This window comes from Chiloscyllium plagiosum, unplaced genomic scaffold (assembly GCF_037043375.1).
Source record: "Chiloscyllium plagiosum isolate Xiang-an unplaced genomic scaffold, Cpla_swu_hap1 HiC_scaffold_17, whole genome shotgun sequence".
Taxonomy (NCBI): Eukaryota; Metazoa; Chordata; class Chondrichthyes; order Orectolobiformes; family Hemiscylliidae; genus Chiloscyllium; species Chiloscyllium plagiosum.
Window position 1 is genome coordinate 66,266,104 of NW_028270155.1, and position 23,708 is coordinate 66,289,811.

General features: G+C 40.6%; 1 long non-coding RNA gene across 1 annotated transcript in view; it reads left to right on the forward strand.

Moving 5' to 3' along the window:
* LOC122558537 (uncharacterized) overlaps window positions 1-23,708 on the forward strand; it is a 257,021-nt gene that overhangs the window by 177,582 nt on the left and 55,731 nt on the right. The window contains exon 3 of the long non-coding RNA XR_015759887.1: window positions 22,899-23,098. This is a non-coding gene — a long non-coding RNA (uncharacterized LOC122558537). The remainder of the gene's footprint in view (window positions 1-22,898; window positions 23,099-23,708) is intronic.

Genomic DNA, 23,708 nt, shown 5'->3' on the forward strand with positions numbered 1-23,708 from the left:
TCTACCATCCATATAGCCTTCATGTACACTGTACCAAACATTGCATTTCAATATTTATTGACCCACTACACACTATAGAACCAATTAACTAAATGGCAGTAACAAGATTTTAAAAAACATTTTGTTTAAAAGTACTTCATTCATTAATTTTCACATTATAAAAACTACTTTATACTACAAGTTAATGTAAATGTCTATGATGCAGACCCTTCAAAGTATCAATACCAGCAACTGCAAGTTCTTAACCTTATGCGCAGTTGTGATCAATGTTTTCCCAGGGACTCAGCTGGTTCAGTAAATAATAAATTTTTGGCTCTGAGCCAAACTTCACAATTGGCTATCTGGACTGTTATATGTTGATAGACATAAGCTTCAGGGAGAACCTTGTTTGATTGACAGCTTGGCTGTCTAATTTGTTTGTTGGTTATACAGGTTAAGAGATTTCAGGTTCTGATATTGTTACTTAAAGAAATTGAATTCTTGACACATATTGGATTGTAGTTAAAAAAAGGAGTCTAAAACACATTCTCCTGTTGGTTCAATGGTTCTATACCATGTATAGTGGTCATTGGGCATAAAAATGCCATAGCTTGGTAAAGTGGGCATGAGGTGCTGGGAGGGGTTGGGGGTGGGACACATGGAGAAAGGGAGGTAGGGACAGCCTAGCCTGGGAGTGCAAATTCATCAGGAGGTCCTTTTCAATTTACTATTCCCTCATGTAGATGTGGTTCACAAAGCTTGAGAGGCCATGAGCATGACTCTTACAAACAAGCAAACAAACATACAAATCAGCCCAATACCACAAAAATTACCATAAAGTAGGACATGTCTATCTCCAGAATAGTGCCAGCACATTAAGATTGGTGGGTTCAGGCATACATCTAAGATTAGTCCGCATCCTTAAGGCTATTGAAAATTGGAAATCCACGGAATTGGGTCAAGAGTCTTACAATTGTGAACTGATCACTATTAATAATAGGGATAATCCCAATTCAGCAGGAAATCCAGGAAAAGTAAAACATGCCAGAGATTGATTGTTTTAGGTTTATTATTATGTAATGAGAATTAACTAGTAATCCCAGAGTAAAAGATCTTCTGGAGGGCTCCTGTGGTGCACTGGTATTGTTACCAAGTTGTGTAGAGTACTCATGAAGTGGAAGGTAGGAAGCTAGAACTTGTTTGTAAAAATTATAGGAAAAAAGTATGTGTGGTCCCTTTAAGAGATAGTGTTTTCCTGAGCTTGGAGATGTAAACCAGATGTAAACCAGAAAGTGCCCGCAAGCAGTTGCTGATGTACAGACAGTTCTAAAATGAAAACATGTAAGAATTGAATGTCTGATTGAAAAACCTTAGGTTTGTTTTGATGTTTTGGTAACTAGCTTGAATCAGCCAATTAATTTAAACCAAGGCCTTAGATACTGAAAACCTATCAAATTTAAACCTGAGGGTTGACTTTATGGAATCAATCCAATTGTAAAGAAATTAATAGGTCATCAAGAGTATAAAGATAGGGATATTTGGAAGATTGGGTGAGAGAGTGAACTGCTGTCTGTTAAGAGCTCTCTGCTCTTGAAAGTAATTGGCTTGCACAGTCATCTTTATATTAGATAAAGCACAGTCTAAATAATTTAAGTAACATTGATACCAATGTCAAAGATCACTTTACAATTCAGGTCCTTTTCAATAGAAAATTTCAGTTACATCATACTGTAAACCTTTACTATAAAATTCTGTCTTACAATCTTATACTCCAAAATTACCTGATGAAGGAGCAGCACTCCGAAAGCTAGTGCTTCCAAATAAACCCGTTGGACAATAACCTGGTGTCGTGATTTTTCACTTTATACACCCCAGTCCAACACCAGCATCTCCAAATCAATGTCCAAGGAGGCATTTTGGACAGAGGAAGACAGCAGAAAAGAAACAAAGTTCTGGAAGATATGCAACTAAGCTGCAATTGAGAGACTAAATTCTGCTGTTTTGATATACGTGTGGGACTTGTATTTTATTGAAATAGCATACCATTAGAATTTTGTTTATTCAAGAATCCTTAGAGGGGAATTGTTTGGCTTGTTAGTGGTTCTGTTAATTTGTTCATTGTTGGAGTTAGAAAAATTGTTACTTCTTGATTTCTAGAGTGAGTGAAAGGATTTCATTTAACCACTCCTTTTATAGCAGATCGGGAATGAGAAGTAGGTTATACCACTTATCACTTTTTTTTTTTTTAAGAACAGCTTATAAGGCAGGGTGAGCCTCTGGGTGTTTTGGTATTAGTTATCAGAGGAGGGGTTGACCTCTTTCATAAAGGTATTGTCCCTACCTCTGAGCTGTGACGCCCCAGTTCAAATCCCATCTGCTCCAGAGGTCAGAGTTGAACAGCATGGAAACAGACTCTTCAGTTCAACCCAACTAGGCTGGCCAGATATCCTAAATAAATCTAGTGCCATTTACCAGTACCTGACCCATATCCCTCTTAAACTCTATTCTATACCCATCCAAATGCCTTTTAAATGTTGTACCAATCTCCCACTTCCTTTGGCAGCTCATTCCATATGTGCACTATCCTCTGTGGAAAAATTGTCCCTTAGATCTCTTTTAAGTCTTTCTGTGCTCATCTTAAACCTCAGCCCTCTAGTTTTTGACTCCCCCAAGCTGAGGGAAAAGACCTTGGCTATGCACTCTAACCATTTCCCTCATGATTTTATCAAGCTCTGCAAAGTCACCACTCAGCTTCTGATGCTCCAGGGAAAATAGCCCCCAGCCTATGGAGCCTCTCCCTATAGCAAACTCTCCAACATCCTGGCAACATCCTTGTAAATATTTACTGAACCCTTGTACATGTCACAACATCCTTCCTATAGAAGAGAGACCAGAATTGCATGTAGTATTCCAAAAGTGACCTAACCAATTTCCTGTACAGCTGCAACATGGCCTCCCAACTCCTATACTCCATGCACTGACCAATAAAGGCAAGCATACCAAAAGACTTCAATATTCTATCTACCTACAACTCCATTTTCAAGGAACTTTGAATTTGTGCTCCAAGGTCTCTGTTCAGCAACACCTTCCAGGACCTTTAATATTAAGTGCATAAGTTCTGCCCTGACTTGCCTTTCCAAAATGCAGCACCTCACGTTATCCAATTAAACTCCATCTGCCACTTCTCAATCCATTGAACCAACTTATCAAGGTCCCATTGTACTCTGAGGTAACCTTCTTCACTATCCACTACACCTCCAATTTTAGTGTCATCTGCAAACCTACTAACCAAACTGGTTATGTACACATCCAAATCATTATATAAACGATAAAAAGCAGTGGACACATGACCGATCCTGTGGCACACTGCTGGTCTGAAAAGCAACTGTCTACCACTACCTTCTATCTTCTACATTTGAGCCAGTTTTGTATCTAAAATGGCGAGTTCTCCCTGTATTCTATATGAATTAGCCTTGCTGACCAGTCTCCCATGAGGAACCTTGTCAAATGCCTTACTGAAGTCCATATAGATTATATCCACCACTCTGCCCTCAATTCTCTGTTACTTCAAAAAAAAACCAAGTTAGTGAGACACAATTTCCTATGCACAAAACCCTAATTAGTCCTTGCCTTTCCAAAATCATGTATATCCTGTCCCTCAGGATTCCCTCCAACAACTTGCCAACCACTGATATCAGACTTACCAGTCTATACTTCCCTGGGTTTTCCTTACCACCTTTCTTAAATAGTAGCACCACATTAACCACCTTCTAGTCTTCCTCCACGTCACCCATGACTAATCAATGATACAAATAGCTCAGCAAGGTGCCCAGCAAATCACTTCCTTAGCTTTCCACAGAGTTCTAGGATACACCTGATCAGACCCTGAGGACTTATCCACCTTTATGCGTTTTAAAATGTCCAGCACCACCTCCTCTGTATTGTGGAGGGTTTTTTTTCCTCATTTCCTCACCTAGCCTGCACATTCTGGATAACTTAGCTTGATTGTGGCTGATCTGTGTTTGGAATTCCACCTTCCATCTATCCCTGACATCCCTCCATTTCCCTGCCTGTCAAACAAGAATTTCTTTAGTGAGCTGTGTAACAATCACATGTATCGCACTGGCTTGACACTCTTAGTAATACCCAATCAAAATACAACCTCAAAAACAGAAATCATAGGTAACCACTCAGCTGGAATTATCAGCATATATTTTTCAAAACTAAACAGAAATTCAGTGAGTGGGAAAGAATCTGGCAGATAAAGTGTAATATGGGAAAATGTGAAGGTCTTGTTCACTCTGGTAGGAAGAATAAAAAGAAAACAATATTACTTAAATGGTTAACTTTGATTAAGGCTGTTCCATCATTGACATTTGGATACATAATTAGTTGGAAGATAGGAGACAGAGGATGATGGTAGTGGAGTGTTGCTTTTTGAACTGGAGGCCTGTGACCAGCAGTGTGCTGGTCCACTGCTCTGTCATTTAGTAAATGATTTCGATGTGAATAAAGAGGTATGATTAATAAGCCACAGCAATGGGCTTTACTAGGACTTGTCAGGACTTAGGGACTACAGGCTCTGCTCAAGAATGCAGTATAATTATGATGAATTTGCAAAGGTGAGGAATACTGCTGGGAAAGGCATTATGAAGGAGGGGAGTCATCCACAGACAGGGTCATCTTGGCTTCAAGGGGGAGGGCGGTGTATGACCACACCTCATATTCATAAGATAAGCAGTTTTAGATACCTATAGGCAGGTTGAGTGAGGACTTTGGGTTACAAAGCCTGTGGGTTTAAACAGGATGGACTATTAATGAGGGAATATGGATATCTGAGAGCTCACTGACATAGTCAGGCTGAAGTGGAAGTGCTAAAATAGGAATACACACTGTTTGCTTCCAACACAATAGAATTTGAAAATGTACAATGGGACAAAAGTGTCTGTGAGCTCACTCAGGGGATCAAAACAAAAAGTGACTTGACCTGCAAGTGAGGAGTCTGCATGTTAAATTTTAGACAGACATTTTAAAGAGGGAAACAGTATTGATCATAGGTCCATGAAAGGTAAGAGAAACAGGTGAGAAAGTGGCCTCCTCCATGACCATTCTACAGGGTTGACTGGCTCAGTTATACTTCCCTGAGATTGGAACATCATTGGCAAGCCCTTCATTTGTTACTATCCTTAATTGCCCTCAAGAAAATGATGGTGAACCATTTTCTTGCATTGTTGCTGTCCATGTGGCGTAAGTGTACCTACAATGTTATCAGGAAAAGTATTGCAAATTTTTGATTCAAATGATATTGAGGAAATGGTGATTCAACACCACGATAGGATGGCTTGTAACTTGGAAGGGAACTTGCAGATAGTGAACTGCCTCAGTTCAAGTTGGTTCATGTTGCAAGTTTAGAAGGTGCTGTCCATGGAAGCTTGGCAAGTTGCTTCATTTAATAGCTGCTTTACACTATCGCCAACATACACTGGCTGTGGAAGTAGAGAGTGTCTGATGTAACAGATTTGGTGTATGCTTCTTTGTCCTAGATGGTTACAAATGTTGAATATTCTTGGAGTGCTACTCATTCAGGAAAATAAATAGAATACTATCATATTCCTAATGTGTGCCTAGAATATGGTGGGTAGATTTTAGGGAGTCAGGTGAATTATTGGCTGCAGAATCCCTAGCCTCTCCACGCTGTTCTATCCATTGTATATACACATGGATGATCCAGTTAAATTTCAGGTCAGTGGCAACCCCAAGGTGTCAATGATGGAAGATCTAGTAGTGATATTGCCATTGAATGTCAAGACAAGATGGTTAGATTCTCAGTTGCTGGAAATACCTGCCATTTGAGTAGCAGCAATATTACTTGTCAGTTTTCAGTTCAAACTTGAATGTTTCATAATTTGCATATACATGAGACTGAGCAATATATCAACATCAACAACCATCTCCACTTCTAACTTTGAGGAGAGATCTTTGAAGTAGCTGAAGATGTTGGGCCTAGAAAGTGGTCATGCAAAAATGTCCGACTGTTGGGATGGTTGCCTCTAAGAAACACAATCTTATGTGCAAGATTGGACTTCAAACATTGGAGCATTCTTCCATTGGTTCCCAAGGACTGTAAAATAGGGAGTCTGCATGGGCATCTCAGTCTCCTATTTCTTCTTTTCTTAAGCTAGAAAATTGACAATCACTGATTTACTTTTGACCTGCAGCCATTGTGGTATAACCAGTTTGAGCATGCTAAGGTTTGACAAGAGCAATAAGTTTGAGTAAAATTGTTTCATGGTGCAGGTTGAGGAATAAGTGGACTTAGTCATCATCACATTCCTTTTCAAATATTGCTTTCAGATCTTTTGTCATTTAAACAAAAAGGAGGCTTCTGTTTAACATAATCAGAAAGATGTATTTCTCAGAGCAGCACTACCTCAGTCCAGGTTGAGGCTTCATTACAATACTATCTGCTCAAATCTTTGATGTAATGTTTAAAAACAGAACTTGTTAACTCAGTGAAAATACTCCTGTCAAGCCACCTCGTGTTAATTGTTCTAGAAATAAGATTTACTTTATGGTTTGAACATTTTACCCATAGCTACAGAGCAGTATAAATTGCTTTGATAGCTATGATTAAACTAGTATTGTGTGAAGATTGTGACCAAAACAATGCTTGCCTCTAGGTACTACAGGATCCTGCAGTTGTTGGAAAGCATGGTGCCATTGAGACCCAGGCAGACAGCATTGCAGTTAAATTCTTCACTCGCTGGCATTAGCACTGATGTCATGTTGAATAAAAAAACCAAGCAAGCATCTTCTCTTCCTCACTATTTAATTAAGGAACTTATTCAAGTTTTGTGTCTCAACTGTTACATCTTCTGATATCACACTTCACATTTTCTCTCCCATTTCTCAGCAATGAATTAACTGCAAGAATATTCTCTATGACTCTAATTCCTAAATCATTCTTGTGTGAAGGCATTTGATTTATTGGTCTTTTGTTTGATGTCATTCTAGTATTGAAAAATCAAATAAGGGCAATTATGAGTGCAAGAAGGTAGAGCTGACTAATGTGAACTGGGAAACAAGCTTAAGGTTAGTAGGAAACAGTTGGAGACATTTTAGGGATATAATTCAGAATATTATTATACATTCCAGTAAGGATGAAAGATTCTAAGGCATGGGGGCACTACTTGTAGCTAACTACAAATTTTAAAGATGGTATCAAACCGAAAGAAAATACTTAATTCCACATTGATAAACATTAGACAGAATATAGAAAACAGCAAAAGAAAAAAGTAAGAGAGTAAGGAGGGAGAGTGTGAGAGAAAAAGATAGCTGGAAACAAAAATGCTCTAGTAAGAGTTTGTGCAAATATTTGAAGAGGAAAATATAAAGTAAGCATTTGTCCTCTAGATAGAGTACAGGGAATCAATAATGGAAAATAGTCATCTTCAAATGCAAGCTATATGAATAACATCCCAGAAAGGAAACAACTATAGTCACCAGGGAATGATGCAGAAAAAAAAAATTAGAATCTGAAGTTTCCAACCCTTGATGGACTTCATCCCAGGATGTTAAACAAACACTGCTGAGATAGCTTAATTTAATTTTGAAAATTCCCAAGATTCAGGATAGGTCCTATCAGGTTGGCAAATGTGATTCCTCAATTCAAGGGATAAGGGAGGCAGGGAGCAGAAAGCTAAATTGGTTAGCCATTAGGAATTAGCCATTGGTCTGAGGAACAATGCTGGAATCTTTTATTAAAAGGTGCACTCCTAGCAGGGCACTCTGACATCTTCATGTAAATCAGGCAGGCAGAATGGGTTAGTGAAAAGAAAGTCATGTTTGATTGATTTATTGGGTTCTTTGAGAAATAGAAAAACGGATAAAGGCGAACCAATTGATGTACTCTACTGATTTCCAGCGGGCATTTGACAAGGTCTCACCTGTTATTGCTTTTCAGTTATCCTTTGCTGGAATTAATACTTCACAATGTGGTGATGATGATGATAAAATGTTATTTTTCTTTTGCTTTTATGCTGGCTCAGGCTTTCCTTTTCAGCATGGTTGCCTCATTCCCCCTGCCCCCACCTGCAGTATTTTTCTTCTACCTTGGGAGGATTTCTGTAGTGCTTCCTGAATTACCTTCAGAAAATCCTGCCATTGCTGCTCAATTACCTTCCAATCAACTCTTGCCAGCTCTTTCCTCATGTCTTAGTTACCTTCACTCAGTTGTAATACTGTATAATTTGATTCCACCTTCTCCCTCTCAAATGGGATGGTGAATTCTATCACATTATGGTCACTGGCCCCTAAGGGTTCCTGATCAAATCTTTCATTATACATCACATCCAGGATTGTGTCTGTTCTTTAGTGGGCTGTACTACAGGATGCTTCAAAAACAAATAAGCCAGGCAGCATCAGGAGAAGTCAATGTTTTGAATATAACCCTTCTTCAGAAGAGGTGAAGGTTAATACCTGAAGCGTTGACTTCACCTCCTGATGCCACCTGGCTTGCTGTGTTCTTCCAGCCTCCTGCTTGAGGTCTTTGGATTCCAGCATCTGCAGTTTTTTGTCTCAAAACAAAAATCAGCCAATCTTGTAGGGATTGTGATTTCCTTTGATCCACTAGCAATCGGATTTTCCCAGTCTATTTGCATATTGAAGTACCCCATAATTATTGCAGTAGTGCCTTTATTTCCATCCCCACATCCTGACTACTACTGGGAGTGTACACAGGTCCGATTAGTTATTTTAAGTTTTCTCTACTCTGCCCATACAGATTCTGTGCCTTCTGACTCTACTTGCTATCAAATTAATTTTATTTCTTACAAACAAGGCAACCCTGTCTCCAATGCCAATCTGCCTGACCTTTCAATAGGTCATGTTGACTGCCCCCCTCCCCATTGTTCACCCCCCATCTGCTGTGCCTGAAGTTAGATTCTTAGTCATAGATGTATGGTATGGAAACCCACCTTTCTGTCCAACTTGCTGACGCTGACCAGATATCCTAACCTAATCTATTTCCATTCGCCAGCACTTTGCCTATATCCCTCAACCTCTCCTAGTCAATATACCCATCCAGATACCTTTTAAATGTTGAAATTGTACCAGCCTCCACCACTTCCTCTGGCAGCTCATTCTGTACATGCACCACCCTCTGCATGAAGAAGTTGCCCCTTGGGTTCCTTTTATATCTTTTTCCTCTCACCCTAAATGTATGCCCTCTCGTTCTGGACTCTTGTGACTGCATCCTGAAACATTGTATCCACTTAAGTCTCAGAAATCAGAATCCCTTCAGTATGGAAAAACAGGACCTTCAGCCCAACAAGTCCACACCATCCCTCCAAAGAGTAACCCACCCACACCCATTCGCCTAGCCTATATTTGCCCCTGACTAAAACACCTAACCTAGACATCTCCCTAATGCATTGCAGTGTTCAAAGCTCAGACTCCACCAACTCCAAGAAAGAGTTCCTCAACATGGTGCACTGATCCTCTGCCAGTCACCAATGACAAGCTTTTGGTTTACTCTGTTGTTGGACAACAATTGGCAGGCATCTGGTACAGTGTCATGTGGAACTGGACCCTTCTACTCAGAAGTAGGGGCTGTAGCAGGGTGTGAGACCAGAGTCTCGTGATTAGGTTCTGAGCTGATCATGAAGGCTGACAACCTCTATTCAGAAATTATAGTGCTTGATTAAAATGCCTGTGAATGCATCAGATCCTAACAGAATCAACAGCAAATTAGTGGTATGTTATAACCGAGCACTTGACTTTCTAAATATACAGAGGCACTCATGTAATATGAACACAAGAGAAAGTTTAAATATTCATTTATTGAATACTTCACATTGTTTTTACTCTTCTATGAATCATAAGTCAATTCTTTGAAATTAAAGGGGCTGTTTATGTACTGGATGACAAGCTCTACAACATAAAGAAAGGCTAGAACTTTTTCTCCTGGACCATAGAGGTTGAGAGGTGACCTTATAGAGGCTTATTAAATCATGAGGGGTATAGATAAGATCAATGGTAGATCCCTTTTCCCTAGGATGGGAGGTTTCACTTTTGGGGGGGCATATTTCTAAGATGAAAGGAGAGGGTTTTAAAAGACATGAGGGACAATTTTTGGAAAAAAAAAAGAGGGAGGTTTGTAAGTAGAATGAACTTCCTGAGGTGGATGCACAGCTACAACTTTACAAGCTATAATAGGTTGTCAAATTAGTAGTTATCATCAATGAACCTATAACATCACAGATAAACCATTCTCATGCTGGACCTACTGTATCTTCAATAACACCTCTTTCCCTCTGTACTGAATTCCCATTCTGCTCCAAATTACCCAAACTATATACTCACTCAGGCTGTGTCTTGACAAAGGGTCAGTTAGACTCGAAACATCAGCTCTTTTTCTCTCCTTACAGATGCTGCCAGACCTACTGAGATTTTCCAGCATTTTCTCTTTTGGTTGTGTCCTACTCCATATGTAATTACTCCTTCCTGACCAATTATGCACATCCAACAGACCCTCTCTTAAATAGAGCTGAGGTGAGCAGTGATGATTCATGCTAGTTGATAGTGGTAATCAACACCTATTAAAACCCTATTCAGGCTTCAGGTGACTGACTGAAAACTGTCCCTCAGTCAGCTACCTTACTAATCTCACTACATACTGAATTTTAAACTTTTAACATTGAGAAAGAAAAAAAAGATTTACCTGATCTATTCCCACACTACCTCCAAATTCCTTGAACTGTGTAATCACGCGGGCAGTGTCTTGCTTCAACTGTGATCTCTCCTTTCTAACCATGCGAAGCTTATTCTGGCCATGTAAGAGAACTTGAAGACTTTAGAAAGGGCATAGGAAAGATTGATAAGAATATTTCTGAAGGTGGGATACTTCAACTACATGGATATATTGGAGAAACTGGGATTAATTTCCTTTATAGAAAGAGGTTGAGAGGAGATTTGGTAGACATATTCAAAAACAGGAAGTTCTAAACAGAGAAGATAGAAATTATATCCATTGTATAATCATAGAATCCCAACAATATGGAAGCAGGCCATTCGTGCCCACACCAATCCTCCAGTGGACATCCCCACCCAGACCCTCCCCATCCCTGTAGCTCTATATTTCCCATGGCCAATCCACCTAACCTGCACAGATTTGGCTGAGAGGAAGTCCACACAGACACAGGGAGAGCATACAAGCTCTACACAGATAGTTGCTCAAGGCTGGAATCAAACTCATGTCCCTGGTGCTGTGTGGCAGCAGTGCTAACCACTGTGCTGCCTTAGGAAGGGTCAAGAATCAAAGTTAAAATATCTGAAAACAAAGTGAGGAAATTTTGCTTTATGTAAAGAATGGTCACAATCTGGAACACTTTGCCTAAGAGGTAGAAGAATGAGATTCAATCATAACAATCAAAAGAGAAGCTGGTAAGCATCCACAGAACAATAAAACCTAGGGCCACACGAAAAGGATTGGAGGGTTTTGGGAGAGAACATGCCAAATTGCTCTTGCAAAGAGCCGTCAGAATTTTGATGAACTGAATTGCCTCCTTCTCTGCTGTAAACATTCTATGATCCAAGAATACCAAATCAACAGTTCTGTCTAGTTCTGCATCACATGTCTGTTTTAAAGATTTGTTTTAATTACGAAATTTGAGATGATCGGTTTTACACTACACTGAGCGATTTCCCCTTTCACTTTGGGCAGATACAAATTTGTCTTACAACTTTTTGAGTGAGCTATTTTTAGATTTTTTTCATTTAATTGTATCTCCTCCACTCAGATTAATTACTAAAACAACTTGACAGGAAACTTTTTGTATGTTTCCAGTAAAAATGCTTTGTAATTGCCTGATAGATGATGTATAGTTGGGACAGGTCACCCCACTACTTGCTTTTTTTCTTGTCCTGTTATTTAGGCATTATGGCTTGTCCAGATGAGCTAGCTAAAATTCGAAAGAAAGTTACATGGGAGAATTGCCAGTGAGAATCACATAGAACATAGAACAACACAGTACAGGCCCTTTCGCCCATAATGTTGTGCTAAGCATTTATCTTAATCTAAGATCAACCTAACTGACACATCTTTCAATTTGCTGCCGTCCATGTGCTTGTCCAGCAGTCGCTTAAGTGTCCCTAATGTCTCTGACTCTACCACCACTGCTGGCAGTGCATTCCACACACCCACGACTTTCTGCGAACCTACCTCTGACATCTCCCCTATACCTTCCTCCAATCACCTTAAAATATAACCCCTTGTGACAGCCATTTCTGCCCTGGGGAAAAGTCTCTGGCTATCTATTCTATCTATGCCTCTCATTACCTTGTGTACCTTTATCAAGTCATCTCTCTTCCTTCTTCTTTCCAGTGTGAAAAGCCCTAGCTCACTCAACCTCTCTTCATAAGACAAGCCCTCCAATCCAGGCAGCATCCTGGTAAATCTCCTCTGCACTCTCTCTGAGAGCATCAACATCCTTCCCATAATGAGGTGACCAGAACTGGACACAATTTTCAAAATGTGGTCTAAATTTTATAGAGTTGCAGCAAAACCTCACAGTTATTAAACACAATCCCATTGTTAATGAAAGCAAAAAGAAAGCCTTCTTAACAACTCTATAAACTTGGGTGTCAACTTTGAGGGATCTAAGGTACGTGGACCCCAAGATCCCTTTGTACCTCCACACTTTAACCCTGTTTTCAGCATTCAAATTCAACCTTCCAAAATGAATCACTTCCCATTTATCCAGGTTGAACTCCATCTGCCAATTGTCAGCCCAGTCCTGCATCTTGCCAATGTCTTGTTGTAGTCTGCAACAGCCCTTGACACTATTTACAACACCACTGACCTTTGTGTCATCGGCAAACTTACTAACCCATCATTCCACTTCTTCATCCAAGTCATTTATATAAACTACAAAGAGCAGAGGTCCAAGAACAGATCCCTGCGGGACACCGCTGGTCACTGACCTCCAGGTAGAATACTTTCCATCCACTATCACTAGCTGTCTTCTTTTGGCCAGCCAATTCTGTATTCAGACAGCCAAATTTCCCTGTATTCCATACTTCCTAATTTTCTGAATGAGCCTACCTTGGGGAACCTTATCAAATGCCTTACTGAAATTCATATACACCACATCTACTGCTCAACCTTCGTTAACTTGTCTCGTCGCATCCTCAAAGAACTCAATAAGGCTTGTGAGGCATGACCTGCCCCTCACTAAGTAATGCGGACTAGCTTTAATCAAAATAAGTTTTTCCAAATAGTCATAAATTCTATCTCTCAGAATCACTTCCAGCACCTTGCTTACCACAGATGTAAGACTGACAGATCTGTAATTCCCAGGAATTTCCCTATTCCATTTCTTGAACAAAGGAACAACATTAGCCTCCCTCCGATCATCCGGTACTATTCCCATGGAGAGTGAGGATGCAAAGATCATTGCCATAGGCGCAGCAATCTCATTCCTCGCTTCCCGTACTAACCTCAGATATATCTGGTCCGGCTCTGAGGACTTAGCTATCTTGATGCTTCCCAGAATTTCCAGCACATCCACTTTCTTAACAGCAATCTGTTCCAGCCTATTAATCTAGAATCCTAGAATCCCTGCAGTGTGGAAACAGGCCCTTCAGCCCAACAAATCCACACCAACCCTCCGAAGAGTAACCCAGCCAGACCCACTCCCCCACCCCAATATCCTATATTTACCCCTGACTAATGCACCTAACCTACACAACCCTGAACACAATGGGCAATTTAGCGTGGCCAATTCACCTAACCTGCACATCTTTGGATTGTGGGAGGAAACTGGAGCACCCGGAGGAAACCCACGCAGACACGGGGAGAATGTACAAACTCCACACAGATAGTTACTCGAGGCTGGGATCAAACCCAGGTCCCTGGTGCTGTAAGGCAGCAGTGCGAACCATTGTGCCACGCCGTGCCATAACCTGGTCCACGATGTTCTCACTATCAACAAGATCCCTCTGTCTAGTGGATACTGAAGCAAAAAACCCATTTAGGCCTCCCCTCCCTCTTTAGACTTCAGACACAAGTTCCCTCCACTACCCCTGATTGGTCCCATTCTCTCTCTGATCATTCTCTTATTCCTCATGTAAGTGCAAAATGCCTTTGGGTTTTCCCTAATTCTTCTTGCCAAGGCTTTTTTGTGCCTCCTTCTCTGTGCATTTTTGAGTTCTTTCCTAGCTACCCCGTAATCCTCTAAAGCTGTGCCAGATACTTGCTTCCTCAACCTTAAGTAAGCTTCTTCTTCCTTTTGATGAGAAGCTCCTCTGCTCTTGTCATCCAAGGCTCCTTCACCTTACCATTCCTTGCCTGTCTCAGTGGGACAAAAGTATCCAACTCTCGCAACAAGTGCTCCTGAAACAGCCTCCAATTTCTGTGTGCATTTCCCATAGAACAATTGTTTCCAGTTTATATTCCACAGCTTCTGTCTAATAGCACTATAATTTTCCCTCCCCCTGTTAAAAACCTTCCCATACTGTCTGTACCTATCCCTCTCCATGGGTATGGTAAAGGTGAGGCAGTTGTAGTCACTGTCACCAAAATGTTCTCCCATCAAGAGATCTGTTTTGTTGCCGAGCACCAAATCCAATATGGCCTCCTCCCTGGTTGGTCTATATACATATTGTGTCAGAAATCCTTCCTGGACACACCTGAGAAAACCGGCTCCATCCAGACTATCTGCACTAAGAAGATTCCAATCAATATTAGGGAAGTTGAAGTCACCCATAACAACAACTCTGTTACATCTGCACCTTTCCAAGATCTGCTGCCCAATCTGTTCTTCCATCTCTCTGCTGCTATTGAGGGATCTATAGAAAATACCCAATAAAGATTGCTCCTTTCTGTTACTGACTTCCACCCATACTGACTCAGTAGATAAACCCACCTCAACAACCTCCTTTTCTGCAGCTGTGATGCACTCTCTAATTAACAATGCTACTGCCCCTCCTCTTTTAAACCCCCTCCCTATTCTTTCTAAGAGATGTAAACCCTGGAACATCCAGCAACCAATCCTGCCCCTGTAAAATCCATGTCTCAGTTGTGACCACAGCATAGTAGTTCCAAGTACTGATCCATACTCTAAGTTCATCATTCATATTCCTGACACTCCTTGCATTGAAACAGACACACATTAACCCATTCCTTTGCCCTATCAACTGTGTATCCTTCCTGACAAACTCTCTGCATTCTATTTCTGCCCGTTCAACAATTACCTTCCCCTCTAATCTGTAGCTCTGGTTCCCATCCCCCGCCAAACTAGTTTAAACCTTCCTGAAGTGCTCGAGCAAATCTCCCACCCAGTACATTGGTGAACCTCCAGTTTAAGTGCATCTCATCCTTCATGTACTGGTTCCACCTTCCCCAGATGGTATCCCAATGATCTATGTATCTGAAGCCTTCCCCCCTGCACCAGCGCTGTAGCCACGTGTTTCGTTGCACTTGCTCCCTGTTAGCTAGGCAGTCCAAAGTTGCAAAATCCAATAGTTCTCATTGTCCCTTAGCATCTGTTACTACTAAAGCACTCATATGTATCAACCAAGATTCTGAAAAGTAATAACCTTTGAGAGATCAAATTCAGTACACAGAACAGTCATTAACAGACACATGATTTACTTGGCATAGAGCCAGATGATCAGACAACCGTATGGAATATGAAAAGATAAAAAATGGAAAAAAAACAGCGGATGAGAAAATTGAAACCTGGCCACAAAAGAAAACAAACGAAAGAGAAAAATGCACAGACATAATTATATAATGGATGTCACTAAATTCAGTGAAACCACTATGCTCATTTATTTGCTCGACAAAGGTTGGTGTTGATATAATGACATTGTGATGGGAGGACAGGCTGAGAATAGTCCAAGTACTTAGTAAAATATGTTTATGATGTTTCTCATGAGTCTATTGCATGTGAGTTCTACCAATACCAGCTCTGTATACACTACCTGTAAAGGGTTTTACTTTGTAGAGTAAATATATTATTCAGGCATTTCCGTTTCCTGGTCCCTGACCTTGATTTTGGAATCTGTGTGAATAATTTTCCTGTTTTAAAAAAAATGTCAGCACTGAATTCACAAGTCTTGAAGCAACAATGTTATTCACCATTGGGCCACTAAATTACATGATTTTTGTTTCCTTTATTAGATATTAATCACTGCCAAGACCAACGTTCCCAGTTATTCTTGAGAAGTTGGCAGTGATCCGACCTCTGGAGCAGCGCTACAGTTCCAAGTCAGGGTGATGTGTGGCTTGGAGAGGAACTTGCAGGCAGTGATATTTCCATACTTGATCTTCTAGATGGTAGAGGTCGCAGGTTTGAGGTTTCTGCTAAAGGAACCTCGGTAGTTGTTGCTGTTCTATCATAGATGGAACACATTGTTTTCACTTTGTGTCATTGGTGAAATGAGTAAATGTTGAAGTGTTGGATAGGGTACCGTTCCAGTGGGCTGCTTTGTCCTGAATGATGTTGAGAATCTTGAATGTTCCTGGTGCAGCACCCATTCAGGCAGTGAAGAGTATTCCATAACTCTCCTCACTTCTACTTTGTAGATAATGTACAGGCTTTGGGGAATCAAGAGGTGACTTATCTCCTACAGAATTCTTAGCCTCAAACTTCCTCTTGTAGCCATAGTATTTATGTGGCTGGTATATTTCAGTCTCTGGTCAATCATAGGCTCCAGGCTTGAATAGTGGAGGATTTAATGATGCCATTGAATGTCTTAGTTGATGCTAGTTAGAGACGGTCATCGTCAGGAACTGTGTGGCACAAATGTTACTTGCCATTTATGAGCACAAGCCTGAATGTTGTCAGGCTTTGCTATGTATGGAAATAGGCTGCTTCAGTGTTTTTCACAAATAGTGCTGAACATTATATAATCATCCAGTGAGTATCCCACTTCAGACCTTATGATGGAAGGAAGGTCATTATTGAAGTAACAGAAGATCATTGGACCTTAGCCAGTCCTTACCCTGATGTCATAGGACTGCAGTGTTGACCTCCAACAACTACAATCATCTTCCTTTGTGCTAGGTATGATTCCAAACAACAGAAAGTTTTACCCTTGACACCAACTGACTCTGGTTCTGCTAGGGCTTCTCAATGCCAAACTCCATGAAATGCTTCCTTGATGACAGTAACTATCCCTCTCAACTTATCTCTTGAGTTCAGCTCTTTCATTTGTGTTTACACCAAAACTGTACGAGGTCAGAAGCTGAATGGCCTGACAGATCAGAAACTGAACATCATCAAACTTGTTATTACTAAGCAAGTGCCACCATTTAGTATTGTTGACAAATCCTTTCATCACTTTGATGATCAAGAGTAAACTGATAGGGCAGTAATTGAATCTGCTGGATTTGTCCTGCATTTTGTGGACAGGACATACTTGGGCAATCTTTCACATTGGCAGGTAGATGCCAAGCCTGTTGGTGTCCCAGGATTACTTGTCTAGGGACATGGCAATCCAGGAGTACTAGTCTTCAGTACTATGATTAGTTTTCTTGGTGTGCCATCCTGCACGCTTCATTGAACCAGAATCTGGTTCCAGAATCTGGTTTCCAGCATCTGCAGTCATTGTTTTTACCTCCTACTAATACAGTCATGGACAGTTCATCTGTGACAGTATATTAGTAAGGAAGAGGTCAAGTAAGTATTTCCCTCTTGTTGGTTCTCTTAACACCTGCTACACACCAGTTTAGTAGCATTGTCCTTCAGGATTCAATCAGCTTTGTCAGTAATGGTACCATCAAGTTATTCTTAGTAATGGACTTTGAAGCACCCCACTTAGAACACATTCCGTCCCCTTGTGACCTACAGTGCTTCTCAAAATTAAAGACTGTAAGAAGTATGAACAGGACCACAACATTCAGTTCCTCAAGCCTGCTCCCCTATTAAATAGGATCATGGCTGATCCACATTCCAACATTCCCTACTTCTGCTTTCCTGTCCTTTTCCCGTAAACCTTAATTTCCCTACTGATCAAGAATCTATGTTGATGTTTAGCATGGAGGATTCAGCAAGTGGGTTCCTTGCCCATGTTTGACCTGACACCAGGAGACTTTGTGAGGTCCAGACTCAATGATGAGGAGTCCAAGGCAAGCTGTGTGGTATTGCCCCACCAACTTTGGTATGTCTAGTCTGCTACTGGATCAGAATGTACCCAGGGGATGGTGAAAATGATGTTGGGATGTGCTTTGTGCATTTAATGAATATATCAGGCTGATGCTTGATCAGTCTGTGGGCAGCTCTCCCAATTTTGGCACAAGCTCCCAGATGATAGTAAAGAAGATTTTTGTTCACAGTGGTGGGTGTGCCATTGTTGTTTCCAGTGGCTAGGTCAATGCCAGCTGGTCCATCTGCTTTTGATCTTTTTTACACTCTGTAGTGAAATTGATACAAATGGGAGGCTTGCCAGTTAATTTCAGAGGGCATCTATGAGTTGACCACATTGCTGTGAGGAGTCAGATGTAGCCCAGACCAGGTAAGGATGGCAGATGACAGTGTGAACCTGCATGAGAATGGTAGTGACAGAGGAACATTAAAAAAACAGCTTCAGAGAGCCCCTTCAACTTGTCTCTTCCTGTGAGAGCCTGTGACATCACAGGAAAATAAGTGAATGGTTTGTATTTTTTTTCATGCCTTTCGATTAGCTAGTTCTTTAAATCAGGAGATGTTGTTACAAGAGAAGTGTACAGTTAAGAAAATTAATCTTTTAAAGTATTTAACATTAAAATTAATGAATTAAATGGAATCGAAATGGCTAGGCATTTAGTGTGTTTCAGCTGTAGTATGTGTAATCTGGTGGATGCTGGTGCAATCCACAGCAGCAAGTGTTGGCTGCTCAAAGAGCTTTGATTCAGAGTTGATAATCAGCTGGATTCTGAGCTGTAGACACTGTGACACATCAGGGAACTGGAGAGGTAGCTGGACATTGTGTGTTCAGGAGGCATTTATACCCCTTAAATTAATTACATTAATTTCATGCATGGTCAAGGACAGGAGGTTGGGGGGGAGAAAAGAGAAACTTAATGGTAAAGGTAGTAGCATAGTTCATAGTTTTCTGCAACAAAGATAGAGTTTTGAAGGCTTGGTTCCTTACCTGATACTGAGGTTCAGGGCTGGAGAGGAACTTGGAGCAGGAGGGGAAGGATCCAGTTGTCGTAATCTCTGAAAGTACCAATGACATTGGTAGGACAAAGAAGGAGGTTCTGCTAATGGATTACCAGCAGCTCTAGATCAAATTAAAAAGCAGAACCCATAAGTTAATTTCCATATTACTACCTGGGCCACATACAAATTGGTAAATACATAAGAAGAACATAAGAATTAGGAGCAGGCATAATCAATTCAGTCCCTCAAACCTGCTCTGCCACCCAGTATGATTATGTCTGATCTTCTCTCAGCTTCACTCCACTTTCCTGCCCATTCCCCATAACCTCAATCCATTACTAATTAAAATTCTATCTCCTTCTTAATGCCCTGGCATCCACTGTACTTTGGGGTAGTGAATTCCAAATATTTATAACCCTTTGAGAGAAGTAATTTCTCTTTATTTCTGCTTTAAATCTGCTACCCCTTACACGATTAGAGAGATAAATGCATGGCTCAAAGATTGTTGTGGAAGCATTTCATAATGCTCAACAAAAATTTGTTTCAGTCAGACAGGACTTGAAAAGGATGAACCACCTATGATTAACAAAAGTGGTCGAGAAGTCTATCCAATTAAAACTAAGTAATATAAAACAGTGAAAATTAGTGGTAGATCAGTCGATTGGAAATATTTTAAGAACACATAACGGATGACTAAAAAATTACTATAGAGTGAGAAAATTTATTATGAAAGTAAAGAGTCAAGAAATATCAGCCAAACAGCAAGAGATTCTGCAGTTGTATAAAAAGAGAGTAACTAAAGTAAGTGTTGGAATCTTGGAAGATGCAATTGGTAAATTGATAATGGGGAGCAGAGAAATGGCAGATAATTTAAACTAATATTTTATGTCCATCTTCACAAAGAAGCACACTATAAACATCCCAAAGATAACAGATAAGCAGGCTGCTAATGGGAAGAAAGAAGTTTCTATCACAAGAAACAATACAAGCAGTTCCCAGGGTTCCATTTTGGCGTCCATTCGCAAATCAGAACACAATGCATAATGTAAAGTACCTGTTTGTATGCACAGGAATTATGCATATATCAGATCTTTATAATTACACCTCTGTATGGGATTGTACTCATAAGTCAAATATTTGTAAATTGTGGAGCCCTCGATTTGCCAAACTAATGGGATGAAGGCAGATAAATCACTAGGATCTGATGGCTTGCATTCAAACATTTTAATGGAAGTGGCTGCAGAGATAGTGGAGGTATTGGTCAAAATATTCCAAAATATACTGGATTCTGGGAAGGTGCCAGTGGATTGAATAACAGCAAATGTAACACCCCTATTCAAGAAAGGAGGGAGACTAAAAACAAGAAACTCTAGACCAGTTAGCCGAACATTTGTTATTGGGAAAATGTTAGAATCCATTATTAAGGAAGAGATAGGACATTTGAAAAGTTTAATGCAATAACTCAGTGTTCATTTGGTTTTGTGAAAGGAACTTATGTTCGACAAATTTACAAGAGTTCTTTGAGGATGTAACAAGCAAAGTTGATTAAAGGACAACAGTAAATGTAGTGTTTTAGTATAATGCCTTTCAGAAGACATTTGATAAGGTGTCCTTAAAGGTTATTATACAAGATAGATGTTCATGGTATGGGAGTAATGTATTAACATGGATTTAGGATTGGTTAACACACACAATACAGACTGTTGTGACTAATAGGACATTTTCATGTTGAAAAGATATAACTAGTGGAGTTCCACTACACCTGTCCTAGGGTCTCAATTGTTTACTATCTATATTAATGACTTTGAGGAGGGGGCAGAGCAAAATGTATCCACATTTGCTGATGATCCAAAAAGGGTAGTTTGGGAGGATATGTTGTGATGAGGACATGGGAATCTGCAAGGGGATATAGATAGGTTGAGTGTGTGGACAAAAAATTGGCAGATGGAGTCTCATTGTCGCAAAGTGTGTCTCATGTAGGCAAATGTGAAGTCATGCACTTTGGCTGGAAGAATCAAGAGGTAAGAACATTTTTTAAATGGAGAGAAACTCCAAAAGAGTGCAGCAGAGAGGGATTTGGGTGTTCTTGTGAAGGGAGCGCAAAGTTAGTGTGCAGGTGCAGCAAATAGAATTTTGGCCTTTATTGCTATGGATTTGGACTTTAAAAATAGGGAACGCTTATTACAACTGTGAAGGATGTTGATGAGACTGCAACTGGAGTACTGTGTATGGTTTGGTCCCTGAATCTTTTTTTTTAAAGTGGTCTTAAGGCATTGAAGACTGTTTATTAAAGATTCAATAGGCTGATTCCTGGGGTGAAGAGGTTGCCTTATCAAGAATTATTAAATAGGTTATGCCTTTATTCAATTCAGTTTAGAAGAATAAAAAGTGATTTTATTGAAACCTACAAGATGCTGAGTGGACTTGATGGGGTAGATATTGAGCAGATGTTTCCCTATTGAGGGAATCTCAAACTAGGGGGTATAGTTACTGAACAAGGAAACACGCATTTAAAACTGAGATGCAAGGAATTTCTTCTCTCAGGTGATGAATGTTTGGAATTTTATACCCCAGAGCTGTGGAAGCCAAATTACCAAAGTACTTAAAGAGGATGTAAATAGATTTTTGAAATATAAGCGAGCTGACTGCTTTGCATGAAAAGGGAGTTGAGGCATGCCAGACACCCATGATCTTGTTGATTCAAAGGGCAGGCTTAAGAGGCCCTCTTATTTCTTATGTTCTCATTATTCCCTTCCCTAAAGGACATTAGTGAACCAGATCAGTTTGTATAATGGACAATGGCTTCATGGTCATCACGAGACTAACTTTTAATTCCAAATGAATACGACATTCTTTGACATGATGGGATTTAAATGTATGTCCCCAGAGTGTTAGCCTCAGCTTGATTGCTAGTCTTTCATGTCAGCATTACACCACAACCTCCTCCCATAGAAAAACAATTAGCATCTTTTGAATGCCAATGCAAACCCTGTGTTTGTCATTCCAGCCACTCCAAGAACGACGTGTGTCCATTACGGGACACAAGAAGTCCTGAGAAGATGACAACTTAGAGTCATACAGTTTGGAAACAGACACTTCGGTCCAAACAGTCTATGCTGACCATAATCCCAAACTAAACTAGTCCCAATCACCTGCGCTTGGTCCATAACCCTCCAAATATGTCTTTTAAACCTTGTGACTGTATCCGCATTGACTATTTCCTCCAGAAGTTCATTTCACACACAATCCACTCTCCATGTTAAAAAAAATGCTCCTTATGTCTTTTTTTAAATCTTTCTGCACTCATCTTAAAATATGCCCCTAGTCTTGAAATCCCTCACTCGAGGGAAACGACATTTACCATTCATATTATCTATACCCCCTATAAGGTCAACTCTCAACCTCCTACACTCCAGTATAAAAGGTCCCAGACTATCCAGCCTCTCCTGATAACTCAAACCCTCCATTCCTGGCAACGTCCTAATAAATCCCCTCTGAACCCTCTCCGCTTAATAATATCCTTCCTATAACAGGGCGACCAGAATAGGGCAAAGTCCTTGGATGCCAGACTTAGGTGAATCAGGCTTTTTGCCTGGGAAGAGATTGAAACTGTAGCAAGGCAGAATAATGGGGTGGGGTATTTGTTTTTAGAAACCGAATTAGGGACGCAAAAATGTGTGGTTGCCCCAAAAGAGTTACTCCATCTCCCTCCCCCTTTTGCCAAAAATGACAAACTTGGAGGGCTTATTTCCATCATTTCTCCTTCCCCAGCCTTACATATTACTGGCCAGTTAAGGTGCTCAATGGGCCAAAGTTGAATGGGCTGCCAGTCACCTTGTCTACCCACTGTTAAATGGGGGATACTGGAGCGTGGAAAGGAAGGCAGTGAGCTGGCCATCGATTTAAACAGACTTCACCACCTTGAAATACACTGGAAGTACTACAGGTGGACACAGTATGAACCTTCTGTGGTGAGTACGAGGTTCTATAAGTTAGAAGATTTTAAAAGTTTTAAACTGTTTCTTTCATTCAAGTTAAAATCGAGTAATGGAAGTCCCTTGCAACAGTTAATGAAAATTAATTTGAAGGCATTGGGAATTGGAAGATGAAGTGGGAAGCTAAAAGACAAAGAGTTTTAAAGAGTCCCTACCCACTTTGGGCATTGTCCTAACCATTTTCCAATTGCACTTTGACTCTAGAGAGTGGCAAACGGTGGCAGGTGACAGTTCATGGTGGACACTATTAGCGCTCAGCTCCAACTGTTCACCAGGTACCCCTCCCCACTCCTCCCAAAGCTACTGTGTCTCCTTTTACCTTGCATTACTCGGACAGCCCTTTTCCACCCATACCCCCCTCATGTGGAGACCCGTGACTTTATACTTTGCCTCCAACTGTCCTTCCTGCCCCGAACCCTAACACTGCACCACAATGGTGCCCACCCTACTCACCTACACTCATTCTGAGGGGGTCATAATGGTGGTCCCTGGCAGTAGCAATCACTCCCATGGCCTTCCATGGCCTCTGATGCTGTTCCACCTAACCCCCATACATCTGGAATTTTCTCCTGTCACTATCTTTGTG